This window comes from Tenrec ecaudatus, chromosome 12 (assembly GCF_050624435.1).
Source record: "Tenrec ecaudatus isolate mTenEca1 chromosome 12, mTenEca1.hap1, whole genome shotgun sequence".
NCBI lineage: Eukaryota > Metazoa > Chordata > Mammalia > Afrosoricida > Tenrecidae > Tenrec > Tenrec ecaudatus.
In genome coordinates, this window is record NC_134541.1 from 121,190,125 (window position 1) to 121,209,124 (window position 19,000).

At 41.4% G+C, this 19,000-nt stretch overlaps 1 long non-coding RNA gene across 1 annotated transcript in view; it reads left to right on the forward strand.

Annotated features, from left to right (window-relative positions):
* The window catches only part of LOC142423371 (uncharacterized), a 151,795-nt gene extending 133,337 nt beyond the window's left edge, over nt 1–18,458 (forward strand). Inside the window, exon 4 of the long non-coding RNA XR_012779116.1 lies at nt 18,354–18,458. This is a non-coding gene — a long non-coding RNA (uncharacterized LOC142423371). The remainder of the gene's footprint in view (nt 1–18,353) is intronic.
* Nucleotides 18,459–19,000: the final 542 nt, after the last annotated feature.

Below are 19,000 nucleotides of genomic sequence, written 5' to 3' on the forward strand. Positions count from 1 at the left end.
TTAGTGGACTTTTGCAGTGAATACGCCCAATGCAATATGTAATTTTTATTGTACATAAAAGAACTCAATAAATATTTATTATGAATAAATATTGGTTACTACAGTACCTTAATTGCTTGCTTATACATCTGTCTCTGTGTGTGAGTGTGTGTGCATGTGCGTGTGTGTGTTTGGCTCAAGGCACTGGAATTTATGCTTCCTAAGCAGTCTGTGAGTACTTTTGGACTAGGTCCGGGTCTCTGTTTACCCACTCCCTAGCTTATTCAGTAATCTTCCTAGCAGATACAGTTTCTACGCATTAGATATTCAGCTAGGAGCCAAAGCAAATTTCTGCTGAATTCCAGAGGATTTCAAAGTTTCACCCCTAGGGTCTTGAGTTTCTGTCCCCTTTCTTATTGGCACGAATCCTTATGTGTGTTGTGTGCTTTTAATGGCCATCAGTGAGGGCTGTAACACTAGACATTCTCCCGGGCTACTGAGTATCCAGGGCATGCTGCTGAATGATCCGCAGGTCTGCATGATGATGAAGGACAATTTGAAATCCCCTTATCTCAGAGGATAAGATGGACAGATACATTACCCCTGATGGCTGGTGGCAACAGTAATGCTACTTGATTTACAATCTCCCCAGGGCTTTCCCTTCATGCATTAAAGCATCTGTGTCAGACTTTTCCTTTGTCTGAGTGTCTCTAATCTGGCCTCAAGGATTAATAAGAGGGATTGATTCACATCGACTTTGTTGAACAGCCCCAGCTTTGTGTGGTGTTTCTAAAACAGCACGCCTGCACCAAGAGAGCCCAGATCTACCTGTGTGAGGTGGGAATATTTTCTCTTCTGTCCATCTGTTCTCTTTTCTTTTGGTAAAGCCATCATGGTTTTCCTTTTGAAAAATGATCCTTCTTCTACTGGATATTGTATTGGTGGGGCTTTCAAGTATGATATTCTCTTAATTTGGACTACCACCAAGACACTTGATAAAGGATCTAAGTGTAGATGATTCATTTGAGAGGTGATCTCAGAGCTCAAGTGAGAAAGGGGGTAACGTGAGACTAGAAATGGGAGACCAAACTCTGTAGGGCTCATTAACCTGTGTACTAATAATACAGGCAAACTATATGGGCCATGCCTCATGGACTTCCCACTGGAGGGTAAGGAGGATATGCAGTTTATACATAGACTTCTATTCCTGTTATATTAGAATAGAGCAGAGCTTCAGGATCTTGAGACACAGAGCTGTTCGTGTACTGAAAACAGTTTACCAGCACTACAAGAAACTCAGGTGAGATAAGGGACTTGCAATATTGTGTTAGGCTGGGTTTCTAGAGAAATATAACCAGGATATATACGTATATATATATTCTGGAGATCTCTCTCTCTATTCAGAAAGGAATTTATATTAATACACACAACTGCAGAGAGGGCTTACCTAGTCCAACTCACATCTATAGATCAGATGCTGCATTGAAGGCCCTTTCAGACTCATGTGGTTGCCAGTACAAATAACCAAGAAGCAGGAAGCAGAAGGGTGAGGTTGGGAGGCTGCCATGTGGCGGCAGGTGGCAGGTATCAGGCAATGGCAGGCTTGGTGGATGTGGAGCACATACTGGCAAGGGGAGAGAGAAACTCCCTGGAAAATTTCACTTATAAATATCAAGTATGCCACACCCCTAAGAAGGTATCATTAGGATGTGACGCTGGACTGGGCCATGGTGAGACCTCAGAAGGGAGAGCTTGTTGCTAAACTGTAGCACCAAGCCAAGTTGACACTAACCTATCACAGGCCACCCTTTGTCAACTTGGCACCTGTATACATCTTCTTAACCATGTACAACCCCCAAATAAAGACAACAGCAAAATCCCACTTGCCTAACAGGATACAGCTAACAGACACAAGAAAAAACATACTAATCTCATTTATGTCATATATTTGATAAATGAACATAATGGTATATATGTAATCATTTTATTGGGGGCTTTTACAGCTCTTATCACAATCCAGTCATTATGTCAAGCCATCATAGGTACATATGTTGCCATCATCATTTTCAAAACATTTTTTTTCTACCTGAGCCCTTGGTATCAGCTCATTTTCCCCTACCACCCCACCCTCCCTCTCTCAGGAACCCTTGATAAATGATAAATTATTATAATTTTCATATCTTACATCATCTTCTGTCTCTCTTCTCCCACTTTTCTGTTGTTCATCCTCCTGGTTGTGGGTGCGTTATATGCCAATCATTGTGATCGGTTCCTCCTTTCTTCCCCACCTTCTCCCTACCCTCCTGGTATCACTACTCTCATTATTGGTCCTGAGGGGTTTATCTGTCCTGGACTCCCTGTGTTTCCAGCTCTTAGCTGTACCAGTGTACATGCTCTGCCTAGACATATTTATAAGGTAGAATTAGGGTCATGATAGTGGAGTGGTGGGGGTAGGAAGCACTAAAGAACTAAAGGAAAGTTGTATGTTTCATCAGTGCTCTACTGCACCCTGACTGGCTCATCTCCTCCCTGTGACTCCTCTGTAAGGGGATGTCCAATTGTCTATAGATGGGCTTTGGGTCTCCACTCTGCCCTCCCCCTCATTCATGTGATAAAAATATTTGATGTATACACACAAAGAGGAAATACTAATAACAATCAATGTTCTTATCTCTTTAACTGTTCATGTTGCCGTAGTTGGTACATAGAACTAATTTTTCCACTACCCATTTCATGTTCTCCTTGCTCTCAGCAACCACCTCACCTGGTCATGGTTCATTACCTGGCAGGTACCTAATCTTTCATTCCTGAAGGTTTGGGCCCATTGAGAGTCATGTGAGAATTGGGTAGTTAGAGTTTGTTCTGGAGTGGCAAAGAATAATGAACTCCAGCATCTTTCATCTGAAATTGATCAATCATGCATCTTGAGTAGTGAAAATTATTGGTAATTGCAATGCAATACTTAGAAACAAAGAGGAAGGAACAAGTAGTTAAAAAATATGGCGTAGGTAATAGAAATGAATATGGAGATTGCTTGAAAGAATTTCAAGACCAAAGATATCATGGAAAATACCTTTTTTTTTAACAACACAAAGGCCAACTATATACATGGATTTCTTCAGGTGGAACGAACACACAGAAATCAAATGGACTACATCTGTGGGAAGAGACAATGGAGAAGCTCCATATCAGCAACTAACACTAGGGTAGGGGTTGATTGTGGAGAAGATATGTAAATTCAAATAGAAGCTAAAGAAAATTTAAAGCAAGTCCATGCAAGCACCATTAGGACATTGAGTATATCCCACCTGAATTTCAAGAACACCTCAAGAACAGAATAGATACATTGAAAACTAATGACAAAATACCTGATGAACTATGGGATTACATCAAGAACAGCATACATGAAGAAAATGAAAGATTATTAAAAAGAAAAGAAAGAGAGATCAAAGTGGATATCAGAAGAAACTCTGAAACGTGTTCTTAATCATAGAGGAGCTAAGTTAAATGGAAGAAATGATGAAGTCAAAGAACCGAAAAGAAAATGTCAAAGGGCAACTCAAGAGGACAAAATCAAGTATAATAAAATATGAAAATGCCTAGAGTTTAAAACCAAAATGGAAGAACACACTCAGGAGATCTTAAAATGAAAGAGCTAAAGAAAAAATTCAAGCAATATTGAAAATTCTATGGACAAAATATTGAAAGATGCAGGAAGTGTAAAAAGAAGTACAGGAATCACTGTACTTGAAATAACTAGTCAAATTAAATATTTTCAAGAAGTTTCAAATGAATAAGAGCCAATGGTACTAAAGAAAGAGGTTCAAGCTGCCCTGAAATAATCAGTCAAAAATATGGCTCCAAGAATTGATGGGATGCCAACTGCAACATTTCAGCAAGCTAATGAAGGACTGCATGTACTCATTCATTTATGCCAAGAAATTTGGAAGACAGCTACTTGACTAGCTGAATCGAAGAGCTATGTATTTGTACCCATTCCAAAGAAAAGTGACCATACAAAAGGCCCAAATTATAGAACAATATCCTTAATATCACATAAAGATAAAATTTTGCCAAAAACCATTCAGCAACAGTGCAGAAGTACATTAACAGGGAGCTGCCCAAAATTCAGGCTGGATTCAGAAGAGTCCATGGAACAAGAGATATCATTGCTGGTGTCAGATGGGGTTGGGCTGAAAGCAGAGAATATCAGAAAGATGATTGCTCATGCTTTATTGACTATGCCAAGGCATTCGACTGAGTGGAGCATAGCAAACTATGGATAGACTTGAGAAGAATGGAATTCTAGAACACTTCATTGTGCTCATGTGGATCTTGAGCTGTGGTTAGGCCAGGTTGTCTAGAGAAACAAATCCAGTGACACTCGTATATACACTTGTTGATATAAGAACTTGATATCAGCAAGTAATCTTATATCAAAAGAAGGCATCCCAGCCCAGTCCAACTGCAGTCCCAGAAGTCTGATGCTAGTTCATGCATCCCTTTTCAGACTCATGCCAGTGAACCAGAATGGTGAACCAGGAGGTAGAGTAGCACCGACTGGTGAGTGCGGAGTCATGTGGATGCAAAGGTCTGTGGAGTAATAGCAGCTCTTAAGGTTGAGTGGTCCACATGGTCCCACCCTAGGCAGGTATAGCGTTCTAGGGAATTTCCAGCAAGGAGGGAGGTAAAGTAGCAGAGAGATAACCTCTGTTTGCGTTTCTCTTACAAGAAAGGCTTATGACATTAAGGAGGTGTCATCAGGGTGTGACTTGATTATTCTCATTCAACTCATTGCCATTGTGACCCCTATGGACCTGATAGGACAGAGTAGAACTATCCCTCTCCTCCCTGTGGTTTTCCAAAACTATAACTGTTAAGAGGAGTAGAAAGCCTCATCTTTCTCCCAAGGAGGGGCTGGTGATTTTAACTTCTGACCATGAGGTTAACAGTTGAAGGCATAACCACCAGGCATAGCCACCAGGACTCTTTTAAGCATAGTGCCGGAGAGGTGACATAACTGTGAAGAAAAGCTATGAACAGTGTATTGTTGCCCTTGCCAGCTGGAAGTCAGGTACCCGGAGAAGTATTCCTTTGCTCATGCAATGAAACCACATCTGGAACAGCAAGCGCAATGGGAGTTACCACCTAATTAAGTTTACAAAACCCACAGTCATTATCCAATATCCATCTTCATTCCCCCATGGGCCAAATAAAACCACAAACCAAAATCACTGCCATTGAGTTGTTTCTGACTCATAGCAACCATATGCCTTAATGCTTACACATTGAACTGCTACCTTCAAGGTCAGCAGTTCTAAACCACCAACTCTCCATGGAAGAAAGATTGGTGTCTACTCCTATAAAAAGTTACCATCTCAGAAGCCCTCAGGGCAGTTCTTGTATGTCTTGCAGAGTCATTGTGAGATGTCAGACCAAATAGGAGCGTTGAATGGGCTTGAGATGGGAATGCAGGCAGGCATCTTCAAGCCCTTGATGGCGATGCTAATCTCTAAAATTCCTCCAGGAATGCAGTATTGCTTTTGGTTTACTATTTTCCTAGACAATGGAAAGCCTAGAATGGCTCTCCTATCATAATAACCCTTCGTCTGGATTTCAGGGATCCAGCGTGGGGGCTTTGCCTGTTGTTGCACATGCCTATTTCAGTTATGCATTCTGGCACTGGGGATGAATCTGGGGACCCATTGGGCCCATTGTGAGACAAACCCAAGAGAAGACTCCATCAATAACTTGATTTCCATACATCCCACTCTGACTGATAGGCCTTCCAAACAATTTAGGACTGCTGGAACTCGTGTCCATTCAGGGCCATTGTCTAGTAATACCTGACACATCTGATTATTTTGTTTCCCCTAATGAACACTCACTCTTGTAAAAGCAACTTCCCTCTGGGGAAGACTGGGATAAAGACAAACTATAAATCTTGGGCAGTGTGGAAGGTTTATTCACTCAAGGGTTGTGAGTCTATAAATTGGGTCCAAGCTGGGAATTAACTGAGGGGGGTGTGACTCTATTCTGGTCATTGGGCTTATTTAGCCTATCTTTCACCTGATCTTCATTTCTTCCACTTGTATAGATAAAGTAAATATTTAGTAGATTTCTCATCTACCTCACTCCTAAGGACAACTTGAATAAGTAGACAACACCCCACGTCCACCCTTGTCGGACTCTTTTGAATACTGCTTTGAATCTGCTGCTCAAACTCACCTGGTCTCTGTCCACTAAGTTTTGCTACTTCGCCTCTGCCCTCACAGGATGGGGTGAGGATGGGATGGGGTAGGGGACACAAGAAATCCCATTGTGGGCAGGTGTCTTAATTCAATTAGGGCAGTTCCCACTGTCAAACCTGCATAAAACAAAACAGCAATCACAGGAGTCTTCAGAAATGCTGGGGTGCCCTTCATGAATGTATTCCCTCTGCATATGTGGGTCTATGGGTTTATCTTGATTAATACTCTAAGATGTTCCCTAAGCCCTTTAAGGATTTTCTACAGTACTCCAAGGGAAGTGTGGTATGTCAATTGGTCTTATTATAGGCAATCTTGCAACCCAGGCTTTCAGCAAATCAACAGCACAAACTATAATTTCCTTTCCTAACCTTTCATAGATACTTGAGTATAAGCTAACCCGACTATCAACCGAGGCACCTAATTTTACCACAAAACTGCATTAAAAATGTGCTGAAAAAAACGTGGCTTCTCCACGAGTATATATGATGCTCAAGTTGAAACACTGAATGAACAAATTGAACTCAGTGGGTCTTAACAAAACACTCAGGTTCATCCAGGCTTATATTCTTTGCACTGTTATCCCATATCTATAGTAACTATTCCCGAACATGTTCTCCAAGTTTCTGTCTGTGCAGATTAGAAAACTAGAAGGTCGTTAGGAGTACAGTACCTCTCTATCTGGGTCACCATTTGGGCGTCACCCCTGGGGACTTGATGTGACTTAGGTCTAATTATAGGCATAGAAGCAATAATGGGCGGTAAGCATATTTCCTGGGAATTCACAACAATATGTATTTTTAAAGAACCTGCCTCAGGTAACACCTCAGCTACAGTTACAGATACCATATCACCACAACCAGTTGGGATAATCTCAGGTGTGGATGGAGGCGACAATGGCTTTACAGATAGTGTATCATCCTCTTCAGATGGGAGGGGTATTGCTCATGGGTGAGGCGGATTAATGAAATCTAGGGGCTCAGCTATCCCATATGTCCCTACCCCAAGTTTCATGGTTCCAGTTTCCCATCAATGCCATCCTTTCAATATCAGATACCTTTCTACATTGAGATTTTTTTTTCTGGAAAATTCATTTTTTATTAAAGCAAAACGCACTGTATTTATAGAGATAACACCTTACATGCTACGAGAAATGTGCATCAGTCGCACGGGTTCCCTTGTTGGGGCACATTTACGTGCTCCCTGCTTTATAGTATGTTACAAGGGGAGGCGTCTATGACCGTGTGGATGTGTCTTAAAAGCGCCATCCTGCGGTTGAATTTGAGCGAAGGCTGATATTTTGACCACACTTTCTTATAGAAACTCCCTATTGTAGAGGTGACGAGCTCTGTTTCTTTAGCAGTGTTTTTCAGTGTCTATAAGCGTTCGCCAGGATTGCCAGTACAACAACAACAACAACAACAGGAAAAGGAACACAGTTGCCGTGAAGACCGCCCCGACTCATGATGCCCCTCCACGTGTCAGCGGAGCACTGGTCTTCATCATGTTTGCAGAGGCTGATTTTGTTGGGTGGAATAAGATTGCCAGACTTTTCTTCCAAGGTGCCCTTTGGATCGACGCAAACGTCCAGCTTGTAGGCTAACATCCGGAATGTTAACAGTTTGCACCACCCAGGAACTTCAGTCTTGCTAACGGCGCTCTTTTTAGGTGCCATCGATCCGGTTCTACATTGAGACTTTAAGAGCCTGTCATTCAGGTACTCCTATGAGAAGACTCTAGGTTTAGGCAATATCAGTCTGGTACTTGCAGAGATAAGACTTCTTTTAGATCATTTTATTGGGGGCGCATACAACTATTACCACCATCCACGCATACATCAATTGTGTCAAGCATATTTGTACATTCGTTGCCCTCATCATTCTCAGATAATTTGCTCTCCACTTAAACCCTTGGTATCAGCTCCCCATTTTCCACCTCCCTCCCCACTCCCCCTTCCTCACGAACCCTTGATAATTTATATTATTATTAATATTTTGCCATGTCTTAGTCACAAGTGGAGGCTCTGTAGTATTGTTATAGCACTTGGGGCATGCCTAGGATGCTCTGAGCGTATTGATTTCTTGTACTGTGCCCGGCACTCAGCTTTGTTAGCTGCATCACCCTGACAACATTGCTGAAAAATATCCAACACGTTATTACCCCCCGCTCCACTTCTCACAAACATTTTATCTATAGGCGGTGACATTTTGTTTAGGACCATTGCCACCTCGTGCAATAACAGCACGTCTTTACTAATAGTAGAAAGCTTACTTGAAGCAACACAGAGAGAGACAGCATTCTAAGTGCTGTTCGGACTAATCAGAATTGAGCACCAAATTGAAAAATATATATATCTTTATAATTTGTTTCTCTTGAACCACTTCTGCCTGGTACCAAATGTATTAGGCTGACTTTTCTAGAGACATAAAACCAGAACACACACACACACACATTTATATTTTAAAAGGAATTTATATCAAGCCATAGAGAGGGCTAAGCCAGGTCAGTTCATGCCCTTGGGTCAGATGCTGGGGAAAAAGATTAATCTTGACTCATGTGGCTGCCAAGCCAAAGAGCCTAGGAGTAGGAAGCAGAAGGGCAAGGCTGGACAATGGTGACAGCAGTAGGTGGTAGTGGGTGACAGGCAGCAGGCAACAGGGGACAAGTGGGACAGATGCAGCAAGAAGAGAGAGAATAAAAACACCCTCCCAGTATTAGCTTAGCTTACACATTTATTATGGCTCATCCCCAAGCCTGTATCTTCAGACTGCCACACTAGGCGGGGCTAGGTGCAGACTCGGAAGGGAGGCCTCGTTGCCAAACTGCAATACCAAGTAAATTTGACAACAACTAGCCATCAGAAATATCCACAGCACCTTTTATTCAAATGATACTGTCTCTTCAATCGATCGAACACAGCCAAATAGGTTTCCATTCAACAACTCCAACACCTGTTGTTCACTGACAATAGTTACATTCTTTGCATTGTGTCCACAGTCTCATTATGTCCATTCTAGCCATTTTGTTCCCGTTGACTTCATCCCACCACTTCCCAACCTCTCATCTATGCTTTTGAGTATTTGTTGACCACTTGGTCTCACACACACACACACACACACACACACACACACTTATACACCCACGTGCACACACACACATATATGTTGGTGTCTGTGATGGTTCTTTTTTTGTGTCAACATGGCACCTGTAAGAAGATATGGATGGAGGTTAGCCTTCAATCAGGTCACAGCTTGATGACCTCATTTGGAGGTGCCACTGAGATAAAGGGCTCTCTGGAGGTGGGCAACTCTCTCTTTCTGCCTTCACCTTCCTATTAACTAGCCATGCTGAGACCTGTGAGAGCCCTGGACATGTGGCCACCACCACTGGATCCACAAGACTTTGCACCCAGTCGGCCAGTGATGTTCCTGCATTCTGCATCATTGTATGTGGCTTCATGAGTCTCAAGTGGGATTAGCATCAGACTTACAGACTAATATGGGTCATATGGACTTGAGTTGGACTTGGCTGGGATGTTTTCTTGATAAATAATGAGCTCTTGATATAAGCTCTTTCTTACACATATATGAGTGTCTCTGGATTTGTTTCTCTAGTCAACCCGGCCTAACACGGTCTTTGTTTGGGGTCCAATCTCTGCTCTGGAACATTGAAGCAGCGTGGGTGAGAGAAAGGTGTGCTTCCGTGAAGGATGGGAAGCCAAATGGGTTTAGACATTGGGTTGGAAGCACAAGGGGCAGTGGCCAGTTGAGAAGCTTTAGACAGTGCCTGTAGGTGACGGACAACTTCGTGGGCCCAAATGGAATATGTTTCAGTTTGTCAGTGGCCTGGAGGAGAGGAACTTGGGGGATAGCAAAGTATGGAGAAGTTTCTCAGGGGAGTGTGGAGCTGAGTGGGTGTGGAGGAGGTAGGGCACACACCTTTCAAGAAGGAGAAGGGTTCAGAAAAGGTAGCAGAAAGATGTATCTTTTATTGGGGTGGTCTAGGGCAGGGGTTCTCAACCTGTGGGTTGCAACCCCTTTGGGGATTGAACGACCCTTTCACAGGGCACCTGATTCATTACAGTAGCAAAATTACAGTTATGAATTAGCAACAAAAATAATTTTATGGTTGGTGGGGGGGCACCACAACACGAATTGTGTTAAAGGGTCCCGGCATTAGGAAGGTTGAGAACCACTGGTCTTGGGGGAAAGAGGCTAGGCAAAGCATTCCTAGGGGGGCAGACTATTTCTCTAAATGGCCTGCATGGTCTAAATGAGGTACTTTCTGGGAGATGAAGGTATTGCTAATTTAAGAATTATAGAAATGGTAAAAATACTTTTGTTAAAAAGAATGAAAGAAAGGATAGTACTATTTGTAAAGGTATTAGAAAAATAGTACATGATTTTATTTTAAGCAAGGGAAGGGGGAAAAAACAAAAGGAATCTGGTGTTCTTAACTCTGCCCTGGGAGAATTCACGAATGTGCAGCCCAGAGATCAGTTGGGTAACTGCAAGCAGTGCTGATGGGTGGTGTCTCTGCCTATTGGGTGTTCGGGGTATCATGAATAGGTTTAGGCAGACTTGGGGCTAGAGGCAAGTGGGCAGGATAGGGCAGTGAGTGCTAACAGACCCAAGGTCTTGTAATTTGGGAAACAGAATTTCTTCACCAGTGAGGGGCTAAGTGGCTATGGAGGGGGTGTGTTCATACCTTTTAAGAGGCAGAGTGTTCCGAGGAGGTAGCGTAGCCGATCCTTTTTATCAAGATAGCCCTGTGGGCAGTAGGTGAGGCATGAGCAGTCCCAGGGGGCAGGGTATTGCACTGAATGGCTTGGGTTAGACTAAATTAGTTTTGGGCCGGGGTGGGGGTGAGGATAGAAATGACAAAAAAGATTATTGTTAAAAAGTATGCAAATATACATTCCTGGGGTGAGGTCCAGGTAGTATGGCAGGGGCCTGACTAAATCCAGGGATACATATGGTAGCCAACAAAAAAGGAGGGGGGAAATAGAGACATGGGTAGCCAGGAGAATAAAGCACTAATGTTGTTTATATCTCCATGGGAACGAGGGACCAGACTTCAACCTGGTGCTCCAAGATGTGAATGCAACGTACGGCATGAAGCAGGGAACCAATAGAGAGGTCTGAGGGGCTGGCCCCAATCCCAACTACATGGACAAATCCCCCTCTCCATAGAAGAATTCACTTCATAGGACAGCACTGAAGCTACAGCTCAGGGAGAGGGACATATCTGATCAGAGCACACAGGAGTAAACAAAGGGGGAGTAGAGCACATCCTGGCCCACCAAGCCCTGAGGACGATATTCCTGCTGAGAGCAGCCAATGCATAGAGAGGACCATAGGGTCAGCCCCACCATGAGACAGGATGTCTCCCATTGACCCATAATACTACGGTGGACAACACTGGAGACAGTGTGGGAATTGTGCCCAATCTGACACCACCATACTGAGGCGAAACACTAAGAGCATGCAACAGAACAGCAAGGGGAGCAGAGCAATGGAGTCCCCCGGGGAATACCAAAAATAGACTGTGGGGCCAAGGTGTGGAACCCCATCAGACTCAACTGGAAAACACTCATAAAGGTCAGCAAACAGTCTTTGAACTATTTATAAGCTTTTCTTTTTTTGTCGTTGTTTTATTTTGGTTGTTGTTTTGTTTTCTTTTGTTACTTTGGTTTTTTTCTCTGTCTTGTTTTTGTGCATATTATTTTCTATGCATGTCTATCTAGATAAGATAAGTGGGATAAAAAAATCAGAGGAGAAAACAACAGGACCAATGGTTGGGTGTGGGCATAGGAGATGGGCAGGCACGGGAAAGTAAGTGGGCGTTAACAAACTCAGGGATAAGGGAACAACAGTGATCTAAAATCGATGGCAAGGAGGGTATAGTAGGCTTGGTAGTGCTTGATCAAGGGCAATGTAACCTAGAGGAAATAATGAAATCCAATTGAAGGCTGAACATGATGGTGGGACAAGAGGAAAGTAAAAGGAAACAGAGGAAAGAACTAGGAGGCAAAGAATTATAGAGGTCTAAATACAGGCATGTATATATGTAAATATATATGATGATGAGGAAATAGAGCTATGTACATATATTTATATGTTAATATTAAGGTAACAGATGGGCATTAGACTTCTATTCAAGTACTCCCTCAACACAAGAACACTTTTTTCTAATAATCCAGCATTCTGGGATGCTCACCTTCCGACATGATCGCTGAAGACAAAATGGGTGCATAAGCAAATGTGAAGAAAGATTATGGTACCCAGCTATCAAAAGATATAGTGTCTGGGGTCTTAACGGCTTCAAGATAAACAAGTGGCTATCTAGCTGAGAAGCACCAAAGCCAACATGGAAGAAGCACACCAGCCTATGTGATCATGAGGTGTTGATAGGATCAGGTATCGGGCATCAAAGTCTCAGAACAAAAAATCATATCATTGTGAATGAGGAGGAGTGAAGAGTGGAGTCCCAAAGCCCATCTGTAGGTAATTGGACATCCTCTTAGAGAAGGGTTACGGGTAGGATATGAGGCAGTTAGAACCTATGAAACATACAACTTTCCTCTGGTTCTTTAATACTACCCCCCCCATGACCTCAATTCTACCTTACAAATCTGGCTAGACAAGAGCATGTACATGAGTACAGATAACAGCTGGAAACACAGGGAATCCAGGACAGCTAACCCCTTCTGTACCAATATAGAGAGTAGCACTACCAGGAGGGTATGGGGAAGATGGGGGGAGAAAGGGGAACTGATCATAATGCTCTACCTATAACCCCCTCCCAGGAGGATAGAAGTGAAACATTGGTCAGTGTAAGATATTAAAATAATAATAATTTATAAATTATCAAGGGCTCGTAAGGGAGGCAGGCTATGGAAGGGAGGGGAAAAATGAGAAGCTGATACCAAGGGCTCAAGTAGAAAGAAAATGTTTTGAAAATGGTGATGGCAACAAATGTACAAATATGCTCAGCACAATGTATGTATGTATGTATGTATGTATGTATGTATGTATGTATGGTGATAAGAGTTGTAGGAAGCCCCAATAAAATGATTTTTAAAATAGCAAGTGTAGTACTTAGTATAAAGAAATTATAAAATATATACTCAAGATGGGATATACTCAGGGTTGTATTTTGGCTCATGTGGATCTATGAACTTCAACTTGAATCTACATGTTATATAATTGGTGACTTGTTTCACAATCACCTTTTGGCTTCATTTTGGTTGCTGATATTGAGCTTCTCCATTGCCTCTTCCCAGAGGTGTAGTCAATTTGATTTCTATGCATTTCATCTGTTGGTCTACTTGTACAGTTGTTGTTTATGTTATTGAACAAGTGAAGAAGTTTTGGTCTTGCTAAACTATGTCACATAAACTCCCACTTCATTTCTGTCACTAGGGCTGTATTTTTGAACCACTGTTCATTCCTCTTTGTTTCCAACATTTGCATTGTCATTGTCAATAATTATCAAAGTATCTTGATTGCTTGATTAATTTCAGACTGAAAGAAATTGATAGAATTTTTCAATTTCTTCATCGCTATCTTTAGCGGTTGATATTTAACTCTGAATAATAGTTGTGTTAGCTGAATCTCCTTGTGTATGCATAGCTATTATCCTATCACAGACAGAATCATATTTCAAGATAGTTTTTCTAATGTCCTTTTGATGAATGATATGCCATTGCCCTTCAATCTGTCAGCTCCAACACAGTAAACCATATGATTTTCTGATTGACAGTGGCCAATACCAGCCCATTTCAGCTCACTAATGCCTAGCATAGCTATACTTATGAGTTTAATTTCATTTTTATAACTTCTAATGTTTCCATATTCAAACTTCATAAATGCCAAGTTCTGATTATTAATAATATTTGAAGCTGTTTCTTCTCATCAGCAAATGAAAGTCCCTAAAGCTTTATTTCATCCATCAGTATGCTCGACTCGACTTTGAGACACCATGCTTTGACTTCCTTCTGACCTGAGGAGCAATCTTCTAGGACAAAGATGACACTATTCTGCTGCTATTTGTGAAATTTCAGTATCTGACCATAATCTGCAGCTATTCATAAAGTTTTTAGTGATGGTTTTTACAGAACAGGGCAGCTTATTGTTTTTCTGTAGCCCGTTCTTTGTCTGGAAACGCTACCAAAACGTGTTCACTTTGGGTAACTCTGTTGGGATTTGAAATGCTGGTGACATAGTTTCCTGCATCACAGCTACACCCAGAGCACCACAGTACGATAAACTGTCAGACACGTTCTGGACAGTAACATAATGGTGTCCAATGATTGGATTTGGTGGTTGGGTCATTAGTTCTTACTACCCAGCTGCCCAGAATGGTTCCAATTTACATTGCTCTGGAGATTCAGCGTTTCCTTCAACTCCTGGAGATTTCTCATAAATATTCCCAATAAACTCCTTTTGGATTAAATTAGCTAGAGTGGATTTATGGGTGTGCATCCAAAATTTATTGATAAGAATGCTGAATCCCCACCTTCCATCCAAAGGGGGAACCGATTACAAGGATCTACATATAACCCCCTCCCTGGGGGATGGACAACAGAAAAGTGGGTGAAGGGAGATGTCAGAGTGTAAGACATGACCATAATAATAATGATTTATAAATTATCAAGAGTTCATTGGGGGGGGAAGGGGGATTGAGGAGCTGGTACCAACAGCTTAAGCAGAAAGCAAATGTTTTGAGAATGATGAGGGCAACAAATGTACAAATGTGCTTGACACAATTGATGGATGTATGGATTATGATAAGAGTTGTATGAGCTTCCAATACAATGATTTAAAAGCTATCAAAAGATATAGCATCTGGAGTCTTAAAGGCTTGCAGGTAAACAAGCAGCCATCTAGCTCAGAAGCAACAAAGTCCACATGGAAGAAGCACATAAGCCTGTGTGACCACACCATGTAGAAGGGACCAGGTATCAGGCATCAAAGAACAAAAAAATCGTATCAGCGGGTGCTCACCTTCCTGATACGATCACTGAAGACAAATGTGTGCATAAGCAAATGTGGTGAAGAAATCTGATGGTAACTGGCTATCAAAAGATATAGTGTCTGGGGTGTTAAAGTTTTGAAGTTAAGCAAGCGGCCGTCTAGCTGAGAAGCAATCAAGCCCACATGGAAGAAGCACACCAGCCTGTGGACTATGAGATGTCGAAGGGATCAGGTATCAGGCATCAAAGAACAAAAAATCATATAATTGTAAATGAGGGTAAGTGCAAAGTGGAGACCCAAAGCCCATCTGTAGGCAATTGGACATCACCTTACAGAAGGGTCTTGGGGAGGACATGAGCCAGTTAGGGTGTAAGGTAGCAACGATGAAACATACAACTTTTCTCTAGTTCTTAAATGCTCCCCCCCCCCACTATCATGATCCCAAATTTACCTTACAAATCTGGCTAGACCAGAGCATGTACACTGGTACAGATAGGAACTGGAAACAGGGAATACAGGACATATATTATCCCTTTAGGACCAGTGGTGGAGTGGCGATACCAGGAGGTTAGTGGGAAGGTGGGGTAGAAACGGCGAACCAATTACAAGGATCTACATATAACCTCCTCCTTGGGGGATGGACAACAGAAAAGTGGGTGAAGGGAGACATTGGACAGTGTAAGATATGATGAAATAATAATTTATAAATTATCGAATGTACAGATGTGCTTTATACAATTGATGGATGTATATGCATGGATTGTGATAAGAGTTGTGTGAGTCCCTAATAAAATGTTTAAAAAAATAATTTATAAATTATCAAGGGTTCATGAAGGAGGGGGCAGCAGGGAGGGAGGGGGCAAAATGAGGAGCTGACATCAAAGGCTCAAGAAGAAAGCAAATGTTTTGAGAATGATGATGGCAACAAATGTACAAATGTGCTTGACATGATGGATGTATGAATTGATTGTGATAAGAGTTGTATGAGCCCCCACAATTATTTAATAAAAACAAAAACAAACAAACAAAGCAAAACAAAACAAAAAAGAATGCTGAATCTACTCCATAGGAGGCTTTTAGAAGAAGGGGACATTAGTATAAAGAAAGGAAATGAAGCTGTCAGGGTCTTAACAGGAAACTTGACTGTCCAATAATATTTGTTTGAGGTCCTGGGGATTCCAACACCAACGTTCATCCTTTGTTTATCCTTCAGGCCAGCTTTTTCTAATTCACCCTACAGATTCCTCTGAACTAATCACAAGTCTTTGTTTTAGCTTTTGGATAGGCACATACTATGCAGAACTTCCAAAAGTTCATGGAAAAATTCCATTATCTTTGAATTCCACTTTCTTTTAAAAAATCCTTTTGCATATTGTGATATGGTATTGTGTAGTATAATATGAACAAAAAAATTCACTGCCATTGAGTTAATTCTGATTCATAGTGACCTCCTATGGGTTTGCAAACCTGTAAGTGTTTATGGGAGTAGAAAGCCCAGTCTTTATCCTTGGGAGCTGCTGTTGGTTTCGAACTGATGACTATGTGGATCACAGTCCAAAGTATGGCAACTACACCACCAGGGCTCCTCATGCAGGATAGTACAAACTGATATGGTGGGTATGACCATGCATGCTTGAACTAGACTAAGCCCAAACCCAAACCCAAACCCCTAAAAACACTTAAAACCAAAGACAAAAACAGCAAAACTAAAAGCCTGTTGCTGTAATCTTTAAGAAAGCAAATCACTAGACTTGTTATGTGGCATTGCTGGTTGGGTTTGAACTGCCAACATTTAAGTAAGTAGTCAGGCATGAAACATTAGTGTCATCTAAGGTATCTTGGAACCCAACTACCTGGCTTCCCATCATAGCTGTCATTTATGACTATGTATCCTAAGCAAGTTATTTATCAGTCTCTGATTCAGTTTCATGAATTATAAAATATCAATAATATTAGTACTTACATTATTGTCAAAGTTATATATGTTGGCATGCTACCAAGCACGGTGTATATATTAACTATTCTTATACCTAGAGTCCTGCACAGTGTGGAGATTGGGCTTAGAGGACCCCGTGCTTTTTTGGATTCTGAATTATGCTTCCTCCCCCTGTGAAAAGGATGGTTGTCAACGTTAACTGTCTTCTCTTGGGTTTAGCTCAGGGTTTGCACTAATGGAAAAGAAAAGTGCATTTCCCGATCATCCATGTGACCAGATGCATGACAGACATCCCTTGGAAGATCTTAGCAACATCCTTGAGAGACAGATCTTGTTATATCTATTTTAGAGATGAGAGAGTAAGAGCTCAGAGAGGTTAAGTCACCTCCACTTGGTCCCATGCTTAGCCAGAGGAAGAATGCCCATTTCCCCAGGTTTTTAAATTTTAGAACGTGTGCTACCTTTACTGTGGGCATTGCTACTCCAAAGCCCATCACTGTCCTTTCTCTCTCCACTGCCATCTACAGTTACTTTTCTAGCTGTTACATGCCAAGCTGTAGCCTCCCTGTAAGGCATACTGAGCCTATGCTTTAACCAATGTTGGCTCCCGTTTTTGCATTGTTACTCAATTGCGAAGCTATTTTTGCTTAGTGGGTGTAGAAAATTGAAGACACTTTATAAGGAGTGTTTGGCATCTGACTCAGGCTGATAGCAGAGTGAGACTGGTGGTCAAAAGCAGGAGCTCTGTGTGGGAATCCTTGGTTTCAGATGATTGCCTTGCAATGTCTTGAATGTGTGCCCTTTGGAAGGTTACATAATCTTTCTGAGCCCTAGTCTCCTCATCTGTAAAATCATCTTCAATGATAGCACTGGGTCTTGGCATGTTTGTATGTATTAAGGGAAATAAATATTAGATGAAAAGCTTTGGGAAGTGTTTTTTTTCCCTTTTTAAATCATTTTATTGGGGGTTCATACATCTCTTATCACAATCCATCCATTCATTGCGTCAAGCACATTTGTACATTTATTGCCATCATCATTCTCAAAACATCTGCTTTCTACTTGAGCTCTTGGTATCAGCTCCTCATTTTCCCTTTCCCTCCCCACTCTTCCTCCCTCACACATTCTTGATAATTTATAAATTATTATTATTTTGTTATGTCTTACACTGTCTGATGCCTCCCTTCACTCACTTTTCTGTTTTGTTTTTAGTTTTCAACTTTTTAAATTAAGGACTGATTTTCTGGCCAAACAAGACTGTGAACCTAAGATTCACAAGGAAAAAAGACAGACATATATTGCTGGGTTAAAAATAAGTAAGTAAACATAACTATGGTAAGAATAAATAAGCAAACATGGCTATTTTAAAAATAAATGAATAAAAATATGGCTTGTTATTAGTTGCTATGAAGATCATTTTAACTCATGACCAAACCCATGTGTGCAAATCAGACTTTCTCCCGAGGATTTTCATTGTTGTGATCTTTCAGCAGCAGGTCTGTCTTTCATGATGCCTCCGGGTGTATTTGAACCACCAATCTTTTGACCAGTAGTTACGTACTTGAAAACTTGCACCACCCAGGTCATTAACTCCTAAACTTGGAGTTCAATGAAGCAGAGGAACAACAGGAAGCCAAAAGTCAAACAAACAAACAAATAAAAACCAACCCAAATATTCTTGGTTTTTAATATTTATTTTACACAAAATATTAATATTCTTAATATTAAAAGACCTTTCATAAACCAAGAAGAAACAGATAGATCTGTCAAACAGAAAATGACCTCTGCACTCACTGTTTTTCACTTTGTTTTCTAGATAACATATCTAGAGACCTCATTTTACTCATCTGAAAATGTCA